The 17,800-nt window shown below is 53.2% G+C and overlaps 1 long non-coding RNA gene across 5 annotated transcripts in view; it reads left to right on the top strand.

Moving 5' to 3' along the window:
- Positions 1-17,800, top strand: part of LOC140391583 (uncharacterized) — a 204,084-nt gene that overhangs the window by 22,870 nt on the left and 163,414 nt on the right. The window lies entirely within an intron of this gene.

Genomic DNA, 17,800 nt, shown 5'->3' with positions numbered 1-17,800 from the left:
CGGGATTCAAACCGGGGTGCTCAGCTCTGTGAGGCAACAGTGCTAATCACTGCTCCACTGTGCCGCCTCTGCTGCTGGTAAAACTGTGATGGTTCAGGATTGTTGCCCATGGTATGGAGCCAAAGTGTATCCCTTGCCAGCCAATCTGCCGCCAGGGATTGTAAAGTACAATCCCAACTGAACTTTTTCACTGAAGCTAGTCAGCAGTAAATGGGAGTGTTTCCCTTCGAGAGGAGAAGTTCAGTGGCGATTTAATCAAGGTATCCAAATCAAGAGGACCCTGGATAAAGTAAACAGAGAAAAAAACGTTCCTTCTGCAGGATGGTTCGAGAACCAGAAGGCACAGATTGAACATGAGTGACAAAAAAAAGAAAGGTGACAGAAGAGAATAGAAAATGCAGCGAGTTGTTAGAATCTGGCACACACTGCCTGAGAGTGTGCTGGAGGCAGATTCAATTCTCTCTTTGAAAAGGGAATGGAGTAAGTGGCCATAAATCAATGCTGGATTCCAGGGCAAGGGTTCAGTTCTATGACTAGGCTGAAATGCTCTTGCTGAATTCAAGAGCAGACTCAATGGGCCTTCTCCTGTGCTGCAGCTGCTCTAATGGGCTGGTTTAGTCCACTTGGATAGACAGTTGGTTTGTGATACAGAACAAGGCCAGCAGCACGTGTTCAATTCCCGTACCAGCTGAGATTATTCATGAAGACCCATCTTCTCAACTTTGCCCCTCGCCTCAGGTGTGGTATACGCAGGTTAAATCACCCCCAGTCAGCTCTCGCACTCAAAGAGGAAGTCAGCCTATGGTCATCTGGGACTATGGTGCCTTTACCTTTACCTAACTATTCCATGACTAGTCAGCAAGGATTTCAGAAAGGAAGAACATGGTACATTGGTACATAGAACATGCAGTGCAGAAGGAGGCCATTCGGCCCATTGAGTCTGCACCGACCCACTTAAGCTCTCATTTCCACCCTATCCCCGTAATCCAATCACCCCTGCTAACATTTTTGGTTACTAAGGGAAATTTATCATGTCCAAGCCACCTAACCTGCACGTCTTTGGACTGTGGGAGGAAACCGGAGCACCCGGAGGAAACCCACGCAGACACGAGGAGAACTTGCAGACTCCGCACAGACAGTCACCAAGCGGAGAATCGAACCTGGGACCCTGGAGCTGTGAAGCCACAGTGCCATCCACTTGTGCTACCGTGCTGCCCCCCCCCCCCCCCTGCCCGTGATTGGCCAACATTATTGAGCTCGTTGAAGCAGTACTATCAAGGGTAAATAAGGGAAATGTGGGAATTGTAATACATTTGGATTTCCAAAAAGCCTTTGATAACATACCAGATAGTACCTCATAATTAAGTTCAGAACATATAAAGTCAGGTGACAAATAGCGGCATGGCTAGAAAGCTGTGTGCTATTATGCAATAAAAGAGGGATGGAGAAAGAAAGAGGTACAGGGCAACCACCATGGATAAAATAATAATTATTGTTTCATTGGAGTCCAGAATCAAAGTCCAATGGTGTACTCTTTCACAGAGGTGTCAGGCTCAAATTCATGGATAATTCACTCTTCCAGTGGAGATAATTTCCACAGTGAGATGGACATGCAGAGGTGAATTGGTCTTATAGCTGATGGTGCAGACGTTCCAGTAGAAACAGTGTAGATAGGGACCAGGCATTTACCTGCACCGGGCCCTTGTTCTGAGCTTTAGCTGATGGACAGTGGCAGACTAATTTGCAGCTTCAAAAGGCAAGGTAATTGGTTCGCCTAGCCTAAGGGAATCATGTGATATCACTTCCACTTCACGACTAAAGATTTGGTTAATGTTTCAACCATGACTAATTTCAGGAAAGGTTTCGGAGTCCTTTGTCTTACCCAGACTGGTTGTCTCAATTGGCCTGGCCTTGGCCTTAGAAATGTAAATAGTTTTTGGACAATTCCCTTGGATTTGATCTCTACAATCATGGGGTCATTGCCCTCTCTTCAGAGACAGTGGTGTGGCAGCTGTTCTGAATTCCAGAAAGTTCCTGCTGTTTGAGTCATAGCCAGCAATGGTTCCAGTCATTTTAAAGCCTTTTGTCCAGTTTTAAAATATTTTATAAATTAGCCATGCTGATATATATGTATATTTATATAAAAAATATAGATTGAGGTTTTAGCTCCAGGACAAGAGGCACTGGTGCTCAGTCATGTCCAGAAAGCTAAATCCTCTGCTTGCGTACCCATGATCGCGGAATCTCCTCCTGTGAACTGCAGATCTGTGTTCATCCTCTCTGTCCTGTGGATAGCAGGAGTTTGAAGAGAAGGTTGCTGGTGAGGATCCTCTTGTTCCTCATCAGATGTCGAAAGAAGAGCTGCATAAGCTGCTCCCATGCTGCTGAGATGGCAGACATGGTAAAAGTCCAGACTCAAGGTAACAATCTCCAAGTCGCAGAAGAGACATTCAAAGACTTGGAGGTCACTTCCAGAGCAGTGAAAGCAAACTCTCAGAACAAGAACTTTGAGCCAACGCCTTCATTTAGACAAAGAAGCAGCCCTATCTCAGTATCTGAAGACATAGGCTGGAATTATCCAGCATGACCCACCACGGGCTCTCTAAGCGAGCCATTGAAATCTCTATTACCATCGGCCAGACCAGAAGATCCTGCCGGGATAAAGGGCTGGAAAAATCAGGCCTTGTTATTGCCCATCAATTTCTCAGTTGCATCAATCCCCAATATCCTTTTGCCTTGATTTGCCATTCAAACTCAGACCCACCTGTCTCACAGGAATCTCCCATACGCTAATGGAAATGCTCTAATTAAATGTGGAAATCAATGGGTTTCTGACAACTTCCTGACATGTAGGTATTTTCCTCTTTTAACCTGCCATGCCCACAGATGCTCACCCACATTGGCAGATTAAAATTTCCCCAATGTTTCAGGTCCACGACTTTTCTTCAGAACTGGAGCGGATACCTGAGAGAGGCCTTCAAGATTATTCCATTCCATAGACGTAGAAAAGATATTCCTGCCTGAAGGTGACACCAGAACTTGAATAAGATAATATATAATAATCGCTACTAAATCCAATGGGATGTTTAGGAGAAAAAACCTCTACCATGTGAATAGTTAAAATGTGGAACTCCGGTGAGGTGAATAACATAGATGCATTTATGGGATAGCTTGATTTAAGTAAACAACAACAACAGCTTAAATATGTATAATGCTTTAGTGCAGTAAAACATTCATTTCACAGAAGGCTATCAAATAAAATTTGACACTGAGCAATATAATAATTTATCAAGGCTGAACAGCTGGGCTCTAAGAAGTGACCTGTGATGTGTTGGGTGTTCTGGATCACATACAGGTCACCAACACTTGAAATAGTGCAACACTATTTTATTGAATCATTAACTGTTTCAACATACTCAGACTGTGGGTTAATACAAAACTAAGTTTACCTAAAGACCTTTGCCTTGTCCTAACCAGTCGATGCACTCAGCACATGGTGAATGTCTGTGTTACAGGCTGTGAGCTCTGTCCTCCTAGCTAGCTGCTACTCGAATCAGCGGGAACTCTGATGCCCCCCTGTCTTTATAGTGCGTGTGCTGTCACTGGTGATTGGCTGCGGTGTTGTGTGTGTTGATTGGTCCCACTGTGTGTCCATCAGTGTGTGTCTGCACCATGATATACTAGTGTATATTGTGACGCCCCCCCCCTTTATAAAATATGTACCTGCGTGTCAATAAATAGTGTATGGTGAATGTTCCTGACTTCGTGTGTGCGAAATATTTACAGGACTATGTACATAAAAACTAAGCTATTTACATAGGAAGGTGCGTGGTGAAGAAAAACAGTGTGTCACAAGAATAACGAGATGAACACTATATACAAACCACTTGAACGATTAAACGGAAGAACAGAACAAATCAGAAGGTCCATGAGTCCACAAAGTTCACAAATTAAGTCTCTGAGGTGGGCGACAAATTCTGGTTGACCGCCTCAAGGGTGGGTCGGGAGCCGCCGGCTGAGGAGCGGGCTGGACTGCGTCAGAGTGAGGAGGATGCAGAGTGACCGGAATCTCTGCATAGTCCAAGTCAGGGTCAACAGGAGGGCATGGCAATGGTGGAGGATCACACAGCGAGCGCAGAACGAGACGAAGGGCACGTCGATTGCGGCGCAGAATGGAGCCATCCCGTAGACGAACCAGGAACGAGCAGGGAGCCATCTGCCGAAGAACCACAGCGGTTGCAGACCAACCACCATCCGGAAGATGGATACAGACATTGTCATCTGGAGCCAGAGCAGGGAGATTAGCTGCACGGGAGTCATGAGCCGCCTTGTGCTGTGTACGAGACAGTTACATTCGTTGAAGGACCGGAACGTGGTCGAGGTCTGGGACATGAATGGACGGCACCGTCGTCCTCAGAGTGCGACCCATGAGCAGCTGGGTTGGCGACTGGCCAGTGGACAGTGGGACGGAGCAATAGGCCAGCAGGGTGAGGTAGAAATTGGACCCAGCATCAGCAGCCTTGCAGAGGAGCCGTTTGACTATGTGGACGCCCTTCTCCGCTTTGCCGTTGGATTGGGGGTACAGGGGACTGGATGTCACATGCACAAAGTTGTACCTCCTGGCAAAGTTGGACATTCCTGGCTTGTGAAGCAGGGGCCATTGTCCGACATCACAGTGTGTGGGATGCCGTGTCGAGCAAAGGTGTCCTTTCCGGCACGAATGACTGCAGACGATGTGATGTCGTGTAAACGTACCACCTCCGGGTAGTTGGAAAAGTAGTCTACAATCAGGACATAGTCCCTGCCCAGCGCGTGGAACAGGTCGATGCCGACCTTGGACCAAGGGGACGTGACCAACTCATGGGGCTGTAGGGTCTCACATGTTTGGGCCGGCTGGAAGCGCTGACAAGTGGGGCAGTTGAGCACTGTGTTGGCGATGTCGTCATTGATGCCGGGCCAGTACACAGCCTCTCGGGCCCGTTGGCGGCACTTTTCCATGCCAAGATGGCCCTCGTGTAGCTGTTCCAAGATGAGCTGGTGCATGCTGTGCGGGATGACAATGTGGTCCAGTTTCAGGAGAACATCATCGACTACCACCAGATCATCTCTGATGTTGTAGAACTGCGGACATTGGCCCTTGAGCCACCCGTCTGTTAGGTGACGCATGACACGCTGTAGCAAAGGGTCAGCCGCTGTCTCGTGGCAAATTTGTACGAGGCGTTCGTCCGTGGCAGGTAGATTGGAGGCCACGAAGGCCACATGGGCGTCAACCTGGCAGACAAATCCCGCTGGGTCACACGGAGTGTTGACTGCCCTGGAGAGAGCGTCAGCGATGATTAGATCTTTGCCCAGGGTGTATACCAGCTGGAAGTCGTATCGCCGGTGCTTGAGCAGAATACGCTGGAGGCGAGATGTCATGTCGTTCAAGTCTTTTGTATTATATTGACCAGCGGGCGATAGTCGGTCTCGACGGTGAATTGGGGAAGGCCGTACACATAGTCATGAAACTTGACGACACCGTTCAAAAGGCCCAGGCACTCGTTTTCTATCTGTGCGTAGCGCTGTTCCGTGGGGGTCATGGCGCTTGACGCATATGCATGATGAGGCCTCATCGCATTGCAGGAGCACTGCCCCAATGCCAGACTGGCTGGCATCGGTCAAAATGTTTGTCTCTTTCGCTGGATCATAAAAAGCTAAGACCGGGCCGTGGTGAGTATGGTTTTGAGTTCCCTCCATTCGCGCTCGTGGGCAGGAAGCCATTGGAAGTCAGTCGTCTTCCTGACGAGGTTCCTGAGAGCCGTGGTATGAGAGGCGAGGTTAGGCTAGGAAGTTGACCATGCCCAGAAATCGGAGGAGCGCCTTCTTGTCCTCTGGCGTTTTCATTTAAAAAAATATATGTTTATTCAAATTTTCCAACAAAATGTTTAACGAACCCCCCCAATTACAAAAAGAAAGAAACACAAACACAACAGTCAAAAATTATACAAAATTATACAAAACAGTATCCCCCCCATATGGCATTCAAAGGTACTTGTAGGGAAGCCCCCCCCCACCCACCCAAATCCCCCACCCCAAAAGAGACCCCTCCCCCCCCCCACCCTTGTGTTGCTGCTGCTGACCTCCTCCTAACGCTCCGCGAAATAGTCGAGGTAGCCACCGCCTGAAGAACCCCTGCACAGACCCTCGTAAGGCAAACTTTATCCTCTCCAGCTTAGTTAACTCTGCCATGTCATTTATCCAGGCTTCCACACTGGGGGGCTTCGCGTCCTTCCATAATAGCAAGATCCTCCGCCGGGCTACCAGGGACGCAAAGGCCAGGATACCGGCCTCTTTCGCCTCCTGCACTCCCGGCTCGTCCGTTACCCCAAATAGTGCCAACCCCCAACTCGGCTTGATCTGGACTTTCACCACCTTGGACATAGTCCTCGCGAAACCCCTCCAAAACCCATCCAGTGCCGGGCACGACCAGAACATGTGGACGTGATTCGCCGGGCTTCCCGAGCACCTCCCACATCTATCCTCCACCCCAAAGAACCTACTCAACCTCGCCCCTGTCATATGCGCTCTGTGAATAACCTTGAATTGTATTAGGCTGAGCCTGGCGCAAGAGGAGGAAGAATTAACCCTACTCAGGGCATCAGCCCACAGACCCTCATCTATCTCCTCCCCAAGCTCCTCCTCCCACTTGCCCTTTAACTCCTCCACCGAGGCCTCCTCTTCTTTCAGCTCCTGGTAGATCGCCGAAACCCTGCCTTTTACAACCCTCCACCCGAAATCACCCTGTCCTGAATCCCCTGTGCCGGGAGCAGCGGGAATTCCCTCACCTGCCGCCTCACAAACGCCCTCACTTGCATATATCTGAAAGCATTTCCCGGGGGTAAACCAAACTTCTCCTCCAGTGCCCCCAGGCTCGCAAACGTCCCATCTATAAACAGGTCCCCCATTCTTCTAATCCGTGCCCGGTGCCAGCTCCGAAATTCCCCATCCATCCTTCTCGGGACGAACCGAAGGTTCTCCCGAATCGGGGACCAAACCGAGGCTCCCACCTCGCCCCTGTGTCGTCTCCACTGCCCCCATATCTTCAACGTCGCCGCCACCACCGGACTCGTGGTGTACCTTGTCGGCGAGAGCGGCAGCGGTGCCGCCGCCAGCGCCCTCAGGCTCGTGCCCACACAGGAAGCCATCTCCAACCTCTTCCACGCCGCCCCCTCTCCCTCCATTACCCACTTACGGATCATCGCCACATTGGCAGCCCAATAATAGCCGCACAAATTCGGCAGAGCCAGCCCTCCCCTGTCCCGACTACGCTCCAGAAACACCCTCTTTACCCTTGGGGTCTTATTTGCCCACACGAAACCCATGATACTCCTACTTACACGTTTGAAAAAGGCCTTGGGAATCATAATGTGAAGGCACTGGAACACAAAGAGATACCTCGGGAGGACCATCATTTTAACCGACTGCACCCTGCCCGCTAGCGAGAGTGGCAGCACATCCCACCTTTTGAAATCCTCCTCCATCTGCTCCACCAACCGTGTCAAATTGAGTTTGTGCAGGGCCCCCCAACTCCCAGCCACCTGGATCCCTAAGTACCGAAAGCTCCTTTCCGCCCTCTATCCCCTTTCCCTGGTCCCCTGGATGCACCACAAAGAGCTCGCTTTTCCCTACATTGAGCTTATACCCCGAGAAGTCCCCAAACTCCCTAAGGATCCGCATGACCTCCGCCATCCCCTCCACTGGATCTGCCACATACAGCAACAGGTCATCCGCATACAGCGACACCCGATGTTCCTCTCCCCCTCGGACCAGTCCCCTCCATTTCCTGGACTCCCTTCGTGCCATGGCCAGAGGCTCAATTGTCACTGCAAACAGCAAGGGGGACAGGGGGCACCCCTGCCTCATCCCTCGGTACAGCCGAAAGTACTCCGACCTCCGCCAGTTCATAGCCACACTCGCCACCGGGGCTCTGTATAGCAATCTGACCCAGCTCCCCAAACCCAAACCTCCGCAGCACTTCCCAAAGATACTCCCACTCCACCCGGTCGAAGGCCTTCTCCGCGTCCATAGCTGCCACTACCTCCGCTTCTCCCTCCACCGAGGGCATCATAATCACATTAAGGAGCCTCTGCACATTAGTGTTTAGCTGCCTGCCCTTTACAAATCCCGTCTGGTCCTCATGAATCACCCCCGGGACACAGTCCACACTGCAGTGGGACCTTATCCCGCTTCAGGATCAGAGAGATCAGCGCCCCGGACATTGTCAGGGGCAAAGTCCCCCCCTCCCTTGCCTTATTGAAAGTCCTCACTAGCAACGGGCCTAACAGGTCCATGTATTTCCTGTAAAACTCGTCTGGGAACCCACCTGGCCCCAGGGCCTTCCCCGTCTGCATGCTCCCCAATCCTTTAACCAGCTCCTCCAGCCCAATTGGCGCCCCTAAATCAGCCACCTCCTGCTCCTCCACCCTCGGGAACCTCAGCTGATCCAAAAATCGTCGCATCCCCTCTTCCCCCGCTGGGGGCTCAGACCTGCACAGATCCCCATAGAAGTCCCTAAATAGCTCGTTTATTCTCACCGCACTCCGCACCGTATTCCCCCCGCTATCCTTAACTCCACCTATCTCCCTCGCTGCCTCCCTCTTACGAAGCTGGTGTGCCAGCATCCGACTCGCCTTCTCCCCATACTCATACGTCGTCCCCTGCGCTTTCCTCCACTGTGCCTCTGCTTTCCCTGTGGTCAACAGGTCGAACTCCGTCTGGAGGTTCCGTCGCTCCCTGAGTAGCCCCTCCTCGGGGGCCTCAGTAGACCTCCTGTCCACCCTTAAAATCTCCCCCACCAACCTCTCCCTCTCCCTGCTCTCTCTCTTCTCCCTGTGGGCCCTGATGGAGATTAACTCTCCCCTGACCACCACCTTCAGCGCCTCCCAGACGACCCCCACCTGCACCTCCCCGTTGTCATTAGCCTCCAAATATCGTTCAATGCACCCCCGCACCCGCCCGCACACCTCCTCATCCGCCAATAATCCCACATCTAGACGCCACAGCGGGCGCTGGTCCCTCTCCTCTCCTAACTCCAGCTCCACCCAGTGTGGGGCGTGGTCTGAGATGGCTATGGCCGAATACTCCGTTCCCTCCACTTTCGGGATTAGCGCCCGACTCAAAATAAAAAGATCTATACGGGAGTAGGCTCTATGGACGTGGGAAAAAAATGAAAATTCCCTGGCCTGGGGCCTGACAAACCTCCATGGATCCACTCCCCCCATCTGGTCCATAAACCCCCTAAGCACCTTGGCCGCAGCCGGCATCTTACCAGTCCTGGACCTAGAGCGATCCAGTGCTGGGTCCAGCACCGTGTTGAAGTCCCCCCCCATTATCAAGGTTCCTACCTCCAGGTCCGGAATCCAACCCAGCGTGCGTTTCATAAATCCAGCATCATCCCAGTTCGGGGCATATAGGTTTACCAGTACCACCCGCATCCCCTGCAACCTACCGCTCACCATCACATATCGACCTCCATTATCCACTACAATATTCCTTGCCTCAAACGACACCCGCTTCCCCACCAGTATTGCAACCCCTCTGTTCTGCGCATCCAGCCCTGAATGGAATACCTGTCCTACCCATCCCTTTCTCAGCCTAACCTGATCTGCCACCTTCAAATGTGTCTCCTGGAGCATAACCACGTCTGCCTTCAGTCCCTTTAAGTGCGCGAACACCCGGGCCCTCTTGACAGGCCCGTTCAGGCCCCTCACATTCCAGGTTATCAACCGGATGGGGGGATGTTCCCCCCCATTCCCCCCCCCCCCCCCCCCCCCCCCCCCCCCCCCCCCCCGCCGACTAGCCATCTCCTTTTCTAGGCCAGCCACGTGCCCGCACCTCCCGCACCCTCCAGTCCCCCAGACGGCGGACCCCCGCCCCGACCACCTCTCCTACTTCCAGCTCCCCTTTGGCCGATGCAGCAGTAACCCTATATCCCCCCTCTCCCCCCCCTTCCCCCCGCTAGATCCACATCTAGCCCTTTTGCTCCCCCCATAACACTCCCGTACGTCAGCTGACTCCTGCTGACCCCGGCCTCTCCCGCCATTCCATCGACCCCCTCCAGTGTGAGAATCCCCTCTCCCCCTCCCTGACAGTCAGTGTACGCTCCTCTCCAGCACCGCCCATCCCCTCCCGGCCCCCACCCCCGTCCTTCCCTAGCGCGGGAAAAAGCCCGCGCTTTCCTGAGCCGGCCCCGACACCTCTGGCGCAGCTCCTTTTAGAACCTTACCCCAATTCCCCATCCCCGGGCCTCCACTCCCCCTCTTCCTCCGTGGGGCCCTGCCCCTCCAACACCGGCGCCCACACTCTCCCACAGCCCCCACATCAAATCCCTTCATCCATCCCCACCCAGCACCCAAACCAAAGGAACATTCCCTAAACGTAATAAACACCATATACACAGCAAACATCCCACAACAAACCCTCAATTTGAGTCCAACTTTTCAGTCCGTATAAAGCTCCATGCCTCATCAGGCGTTTCGAAATAGTGGTGCCGATCCTGGAACGTGACTCACAATCGCGCTGGCTGCAGCATACCGAACTTCGCCCCCTTTCGATGGAGCACCGTCTTAGCCCGATTGAAACCAGCTCTCTTCTTAGCCACCTCTGCACGCCAGTCCTGATAGATTCGGATCTCCCATGTTCTCCCACCTGTTGCTCCGCTCTTTCTTGGCCCATCTCAGGACACACTCTCTGTCCATAAAGCGGTGAAACCTCACCACTACAGCCCTTGGTCGCTCGTTGGCCTTGGGTCTCCTTGCTAGGACCCGGTGAGCCCCATCTAGCTCCAGAGGCCTCGGGAAGGCTCCCGCGCCCATTAGCGAATTGAGCATCGTGCTCACATATGCCCCAGCATCGGGCCCCTCCACTCCTTCGAGGAGACCCAGAATCCGAAGATTATTCCTCCTTGACCTATTCTCCAGGTCCTCAAATCTTTCCGCCCTCCTCTTGTGCAGCGCCTCGTGCGCCTCCACCTTCACCGCCAGGCCCAAGATTCCGTCCTCGTTCTCCGAGGCTTTTTGCCGCACCTCCCGGATCGCCGCCCCTTGGGCCTTCTGGGTCTCCACTAGCTTCTCAACCGCCGCCTTCATTGGCGCCAGCATTTCTGTTTTCAGCTCCTCAAAGCAGCGTCTAAGGAACCACTGCTGCTCCTGTGACCACTGCGCCCATGCTGCTTGGTCTCCACCCGCCGCCATCTTGTTTTTTCTCCCTCTCACTTTTCGCTGCTCCAAGATCACTTTTTTCACCCCTCCATTCCTGGTCCAATCCATATAATGTCGGGGGGACCTTGCTGTCACCTTCCCACACTGGAAGCCATCGAACAATTGCCGTTGGGGCCCCTCTGGACAGCCCAAAAGTCAGTTCCCGGCGGGAGCTGCCGAACGTGCGACCTACCTAGGCAGAGCCGCAACCGGAAGTCCTCTGGCGTTTTCATAGCTGTGATAGCAGCCACCTTGTCCGCATCCGGCCGCATACCCAACTGGACAATGTGGTCCCCTCGGAACTTGAGTTCCGTCTGACCAAAGGTGCATTTGGCTCTGTTGAGGCGTAGGCCCTGCTCCCGTATGCGTTTGAAAACGCGCTGGAGGCGACTGACATGCTCCTGCAGGGTGGTGGACCAAATGATTATGTCATCGACATAGACGCGAACACCTTCAATGCCTTCCATCATTTGTTCCATGATCCTTTGGAACACTTCTGAAGCCGATATGATCCCAAACGGCATCCTGTTGTAACAATATCTGCCAAAGGGGGTGTTAAAGGTACACAGTTTCCTGCTGGATTTGTCAAGCTGGATTTGCCAGAAACCTTTCGAGGCGTCAAGTTTGGTGAAGAGCTTGGCGCGAGCCATCTCGCATGTGATCTCTTCACGCTTGGGAATCGGATAATGCTCCCTCATGATATTGCAATTCAGGGGCGTCATTCTCCGACCCCCCGCCGGGTCGGAGAATGGCCGTTGGCCGCCGTGAATCCCGCCCCCGCCCCCGCCGAAGTCTCCGGTACCGGAGACTGGGCGGGGGCGGGAATCAGGCCGCGCCGGTTGGCGGGACCCCCCGCTGGATTCTCCGGCCCGGATGGGCCGAAGTCCAGCCCAGAAATTGCCTGTCCCGCCGGCGTAAATCAAACCTGGTATTTACCGGCGGGACCAGGCGGCGTGGGCGGGCTCCGGGGTCCTGGGGGGGGGGGGGGGCGCGGGGCGATCTGACCCCGGGGGGTGCCCCCACGGTGGCCTGGCCCGCGATCGGGGCCCACTGATCCGCGGGCGGGCCTGTGCCATGGGGGCACTCTTTCCCTTCCGCCTCCGCCACGGCCTCCACCATGGCGGAGGCGGAAGAGACTCTCCCCACTGCGCATGCGCGGGAAACTGACAGCGGCTGCTGACGCTCCCGCGCATGCGCCGCATATCCGCGCCAGCTGGCGGGGCAACAAACGCCATTTCCGCCAGCTGGCGGGGTGGAAATCCCTCCGGCGTCAGCCTAGCCCCTCAATGTTGGGGCTAGGCCGCCAAAGATGCGAAGCATTCCGCACCTTTGGGCCGGCGCGATGCCCGTCTGATTGGCGCAGTGTTTGGCGCCAGTCGGTGGACATCGCGCCGTTGGGGGAGAATTTCGCCCCAGATCCTTAGGATCAATGCAAATTCTCAGCTCGTCGGAAGGCTTTTTTACGCACACCATGGAATTGACCCAGTCGGTTGGTTCCGTAACTCTGGAGATCACTCCTTGGTCTTGGAGGTCCTGCAGCTGCTGCTTGAGGTGGTCCTTGAGGGGTGCTGGGACTCTGTGAGGTGCATGCACCACAGGCATGGCGTTCTGTTTGAGTAAGATCTTGTACATATATGGGAGCGTGCCCATGCCTTCAAAGACGTCACGGTGCTGGTCGATGATGGCATCGAGTTGCGCCCTGAAGTCAGCGTCCTGGAAGGCAGAAGTGTTATCAGGAGAGAGAGAGTGAACTCTTTGAACGAGGTTCAACAGCTTGCACGCCTGTGCGCCAAGCAGGGAGTCCTTCGAGGAGCCCACGATCTCGAAAGGAAGGATGGCTTTCCGTGACTTGTGCATTACTTCAAGTTGGCACGAGCCGGTAGCATGAATGATGTTGCCATTGTAGTCCAATAGCTGGCAGGCCAATGGAAGGATGGCTGGTTTGACAGAAAGGCTTTGGAAAGCAGACCACGCCATGAGATTGGCGGAGACACCAGTGTCCAGGCGGAATCGTATTTGGGACCGGTTGACCGTCAGGGTGGCACACCACTCATCGTCTGCATCGGTGTTGTATACCGACAGCGGCTGGTGTCTTTGATTCGGGGACAGCCTGTTTTTCGTTATGACACCGACTCGAAAAGGCGCCTTCGGGTCCTCGGTGTCACTGCTGTGTGGGAGGTCCGCATCGAACTCGGTGACCGTGGGTTGAATTGCCTGAACATTCCTGCGAGGCTGGCTGAAGCGATATGAGTTGGCAGGCTGAGCTGCTCGACAGCAGGCAGCATAGTGGCCAAGTCTTCCACATCGTAGGCATTGTCGAGATTTTGCGGGGTATTGCCGCTTTAAGTGGTCGGAGCCACAGTTGCCGCACGTCGTGACGTCAGCACGTTCGTTGCGCCACTGCGCATGTGCGGTGCGGTCGTGCGTGGTGTGTGCCTGCGCATTATGTTCCTCAATGTCGCCGTCTCCTCGTTTGGTGAGTACAAGCGCGGGAGTCCGCGAAAAGGGCGTAAAATGGCCGCCCTCATCCAGGCTGAAGCCCTGGAGGTGCTCAATCACTTGGACCCGTTCCACCTCGTGAGGACCTTGCTGCGCCGTTTCAGCCGCTTGTATACGGGAATACCGACTCGTGGCGTTTTCATGTAAGACACAGGTCTCGATGGCGGTCACTAGGGTGAATTGCTTTACTTTGAGGAGCTGCTGACGTAGGGATCTGACTGAACACCGAAAACGATCTGGTCGCGTATCATGGAGTCGGAGGTGGGCCCGTAGTTGCAAGATTGCGCAAGGATGCGGAGGTGCGTGAGAAAGGATTGGAAAGGTTCATCCTTACCCTGCAAACGCTGCTGGAACACATAGCGTTCAAAACTTTCATTCACCTCTACGCTGCAGTGAGTGTCAAACATGAGGAGGACCATCTTGAACTTCGTCTTATCTTCGTCATCTGCAAAGGTGAGAGAGTTGAAAATGTGGATGGCAACCTGAAGGAGTGGGGAAAGGTAAAGACTCTTCGGACAGGAATTCCTGAACGTCAGGGCATCAGGAGCTGATATACAATGGGGAAGTGACCAGGTTCCGGGGTGCACAATTGGAGGGATGTTGTGATCTTGGAGGATTGCAGGTCTGAGAAGAGATCATTTAGAAAAGGGAAATTGGAGGAATGAGGCCATGGAGGGATTTGAGAAAAAGGATGAGAATTCTCAAATCAAAGTGTTAACTCGACTGGAAGCCGATGTACTTGAGCAAGCAATGGGATGGTGGGTAAATGGGACTTAGTGTGGTTCAGCAGGAGGCAGCAGAATTCTGACACGCTGAAGTTGATAGAGGTCGGCCAAAATAGTCATGTAAGGCACGGCTGAGATTTTGGACTGGAGATGCTGATTTGGGCGATGTGCAGAGATGGAAATAGCTGGTGCAGGATTCTCCGTTTGGCGGACGAAGTTCTCCATCGGAGTAGAATCACTCCTGGTCTGCGCTGATGCGAGGAATTGTGCCCAGGACTTGTCATACAAACTTATGCATGGCGGGGAGCTTGAGGAACTCAGAATCCCACTATCAAGTCGCCATTTTGAGTTGGCGGCCCAATACTGAAGCACGGTGGCTGGCCCCTCTTTTTCCTCCCCCCCCCCCCCCTCCACCTCTCCCACCCAAGAATGAAAATCCGGCACCCTCCGGCTGACAGGTTAGGAAATTATTTTCCTCCCACCAAGGGAATTATAGGTCATCCCGCCATTGACAGCATGCACACATGAGGGTGACCTGATGTCCCCCCCCCCATAACGGGAACCCCCCCCATATTTGTATCCCCCATATCAGGACCACCCACCCGCCCTAAATATCAGGAACAACACCCTTCCCTCATAGCAGGGCACCTCCCCCATGTCAGGACACGACCCCCCCCCCACACATTCCCAGGGCCCATATCAGGTCACACGTACCCCTACATCAGGACACGCCCCCCCCATAACAGAGACAACAATGTTTCTAAACCTCGCCTTTCACTTCCTCTTTTTCTCAGCAGAAAGCATTTAAATGCTTTTGATCGGGTGAGGACTTGTCAAGCTTTGCTGGATGTTTATAAATATTGTGATCCTGGCCTTGGGTCACTGTCTGTGTGGCGTTTGCACGTTCTCCACGTGTCTGTGACGCGTTTCCTCCGGGTGCTCTGGTTTCCTCCCACAGTCCAAAGATGTGCAGGTTAGGTGGATTGACCATACTAATTTTCCCCTTGGTGTCCAAAGATGTGCGTTATGGGGGTAGGGCAGGGGTGTGGTCCTCGGTAGGGTGTTCTCTCAGAGAGTCAGTTTAGGCCAAGGGGCAGAAGGACCTCTTTCTGCACTGTAGCGATTCTATGGATAAAGGGAAAGATTAAGGTAGGCCCAACACGAACAGATGCATCTCTTGCTTCCAGGTATCTAACATTTACCGATTTGTTGACTTCTTAATGTACGATCTTTAAATAATCCTTTGTTCACAGATTATGCAATATTCTCCTACAGATTTTTTGATGTTTCTAAATATACTCAGAAGTCTGTTGTAAGCTGATAAACTGTGATACAATTCGGACAATGCATGTATTGTATTTTAAGATGGGCAGCTCACATGCAGGGATCACCCAGGTGGATGGAGGAATGTGCTACTATGGGCAGGAGTCAGACATTGTCGAACGATGCGGAGCACCAGAACTCATCCCAGAGCGGGTTGTCATCATCCTCCATCCCATGGGCCAGACCTGCTGTTAGTGCCATCCCTGTAGTGAGGCAGGTAGGAGTCACCGGGGGGCTGCAAAGTGGTATGGGGGGGGGGGGGGGGGGGGGGGGGGGGGGGGGGGAGCGTAAGTGATGCAGGGAGGGTGTTTGTGGGAGGGGATGGCCGGCTGGAGGGGAGGTGTGGGGGTGGTGATGAGATGTTCTGCCACCGGCCAGTCCTCCTAGTCGGTGAACCTGAAGGCGATCAGAGCGACCCCTGCACGTCGACCCTCACGCACATGTTGTGCGGCCTCCCATGCCTGCACAGGCTCCATGCCCCATCCATCCGTGCCCTCCCCCAATCCTCCTTGTTGGATGACAACTGCTGTTCATCCTCCTCATCTAGCACCTGACCCCTCTTCTGCGCGATGTTGTGGAAGCCACAGTGTGTAAATGTGGCTGCAGCTTGTGTGCCAATCCTGAATCCGGCGAATCAGACACCATCTTTCATTGGAATGGGTCATGTTCCACATGGCGAGGGTGCTCGCCCCTTAACGATCGTTGAATTTGTCCAGGTGCGGTGCCAAGTTTGCTGTTGAAGAACTCCACTAATCCTGCCCCGGTGTTCAGGAATGGAGTATCAGGCCCTTGGTCTTTACTAGATTTTAGTTTTAAAGATTCCAGGAAAGCTCTTGCACCATTAAATCAATACCAGTGAACAAAAACAGATGGTTAGCATTCAACTACCAACTGACAATTCCAACCCACGACTGCAATGCATCAACTCTGATGTACGACAAGTAAAATCAATTGATAGTTGATTAAGTGGACAGCTGTACTTTGTCAAACTGAACTGTTACCTTCAGGGCACAAAGGTCTGTAAAGTAATGAATATATTAGTCTGTCGAGGATCCAAGATTGGTTATGTTAGTCGCGACCAGCTTGTTTTAGTTGAAAACAAAAATGTTTGTGGGATGGAAAGTTAATACCTGAGTTTCAAAAAGTGCAAAATCTTTGCAACATGTACCCCAGAGAAATAGCAAATACAAAGTGCTGAAAATGCTCTGTGGGTCTGTGTAAGATTCACGGGAGTCCTGAGAAGGCTTTAACACACAGGTTTATTCTGAAGAGAAACAATGCCGCAATGTGCTGTGCAGTGCATCAGTCCCAACTGGGACCATCCAAAGATGCCGGTTATAATCCTGGCCAGCTTTTAACTGCCTGGTTCAATGAGCCACGCCGTTAGGTCTCCACCCCTCAGCGCGGGAGTTCGTATTCCACAAGCCCCACGGGGAAATCAATTACGTCGTCCCCGTGGGGCTTGTGAGAGTTAGTAGACCACCAGGTCCCTCTGACATAAATGGTGGAGGAGGTCCCGTTCGTCACATCACCCGTGGCTGTGTTCCCAGCGGTTGTGGCACCGGGTCGGAGGGGCGTGTACCGCGTCAGGGATCGTCACTTCCGTGCCGATCGTCTGGGGAGTGCTGCCGCTGGTCTCTCCCTGGTCAAACTGTCATCTCAGACTATGGAGGCTTCTGTCTCCATGTCTGACCCACAATCCTCCATCTCGGGCATCTCCGTGTCCTGGCCCATGGGAGTGTTGCTCCTTAGTCCCTGGATGATTGCAGAAGAGATGAAGAGCTGACTCAAATGACGGGGCCGGTCTTGGTAGAGGCTCCCTGCTTTTAAGGTGGTCCATGTGTTTTCATACCATGTGCTCCTTGGTTTTTACCATATAGGAGACCGACCCAGGCTTTTCCACTGCGCTCCCTGGTACCCACCGGGCACCATCTCCGAAATTCCGGATCTATACAGTGTCCTCTGGCTTGACCCTCTGTCCTGCTTCAGTTGAGTATGGTCCCTTTCTCTGGAAAC

The sequence above is a fragment of the Scyliorhinus torazame genome, chromosome 15 (genome assembly GCF_047496885.1).
Source record: "Scyliorhinus torazame isolate Kashiwa2021f chromosome 15, sScyTor2.1, whole genome shotgun sequence".
NCBI classification, from domain to species: domain Eukaryota; kingdom Metazoa; phylum Chordata; class Chondrichthyes; order Carcharhiniformes; family Scyliorhinidae; genus Scyliorhinus; species Scyliorhinus torazame.
This window is presented reverse-complemented; position numbering and strand designations above follow the sequence as displayed.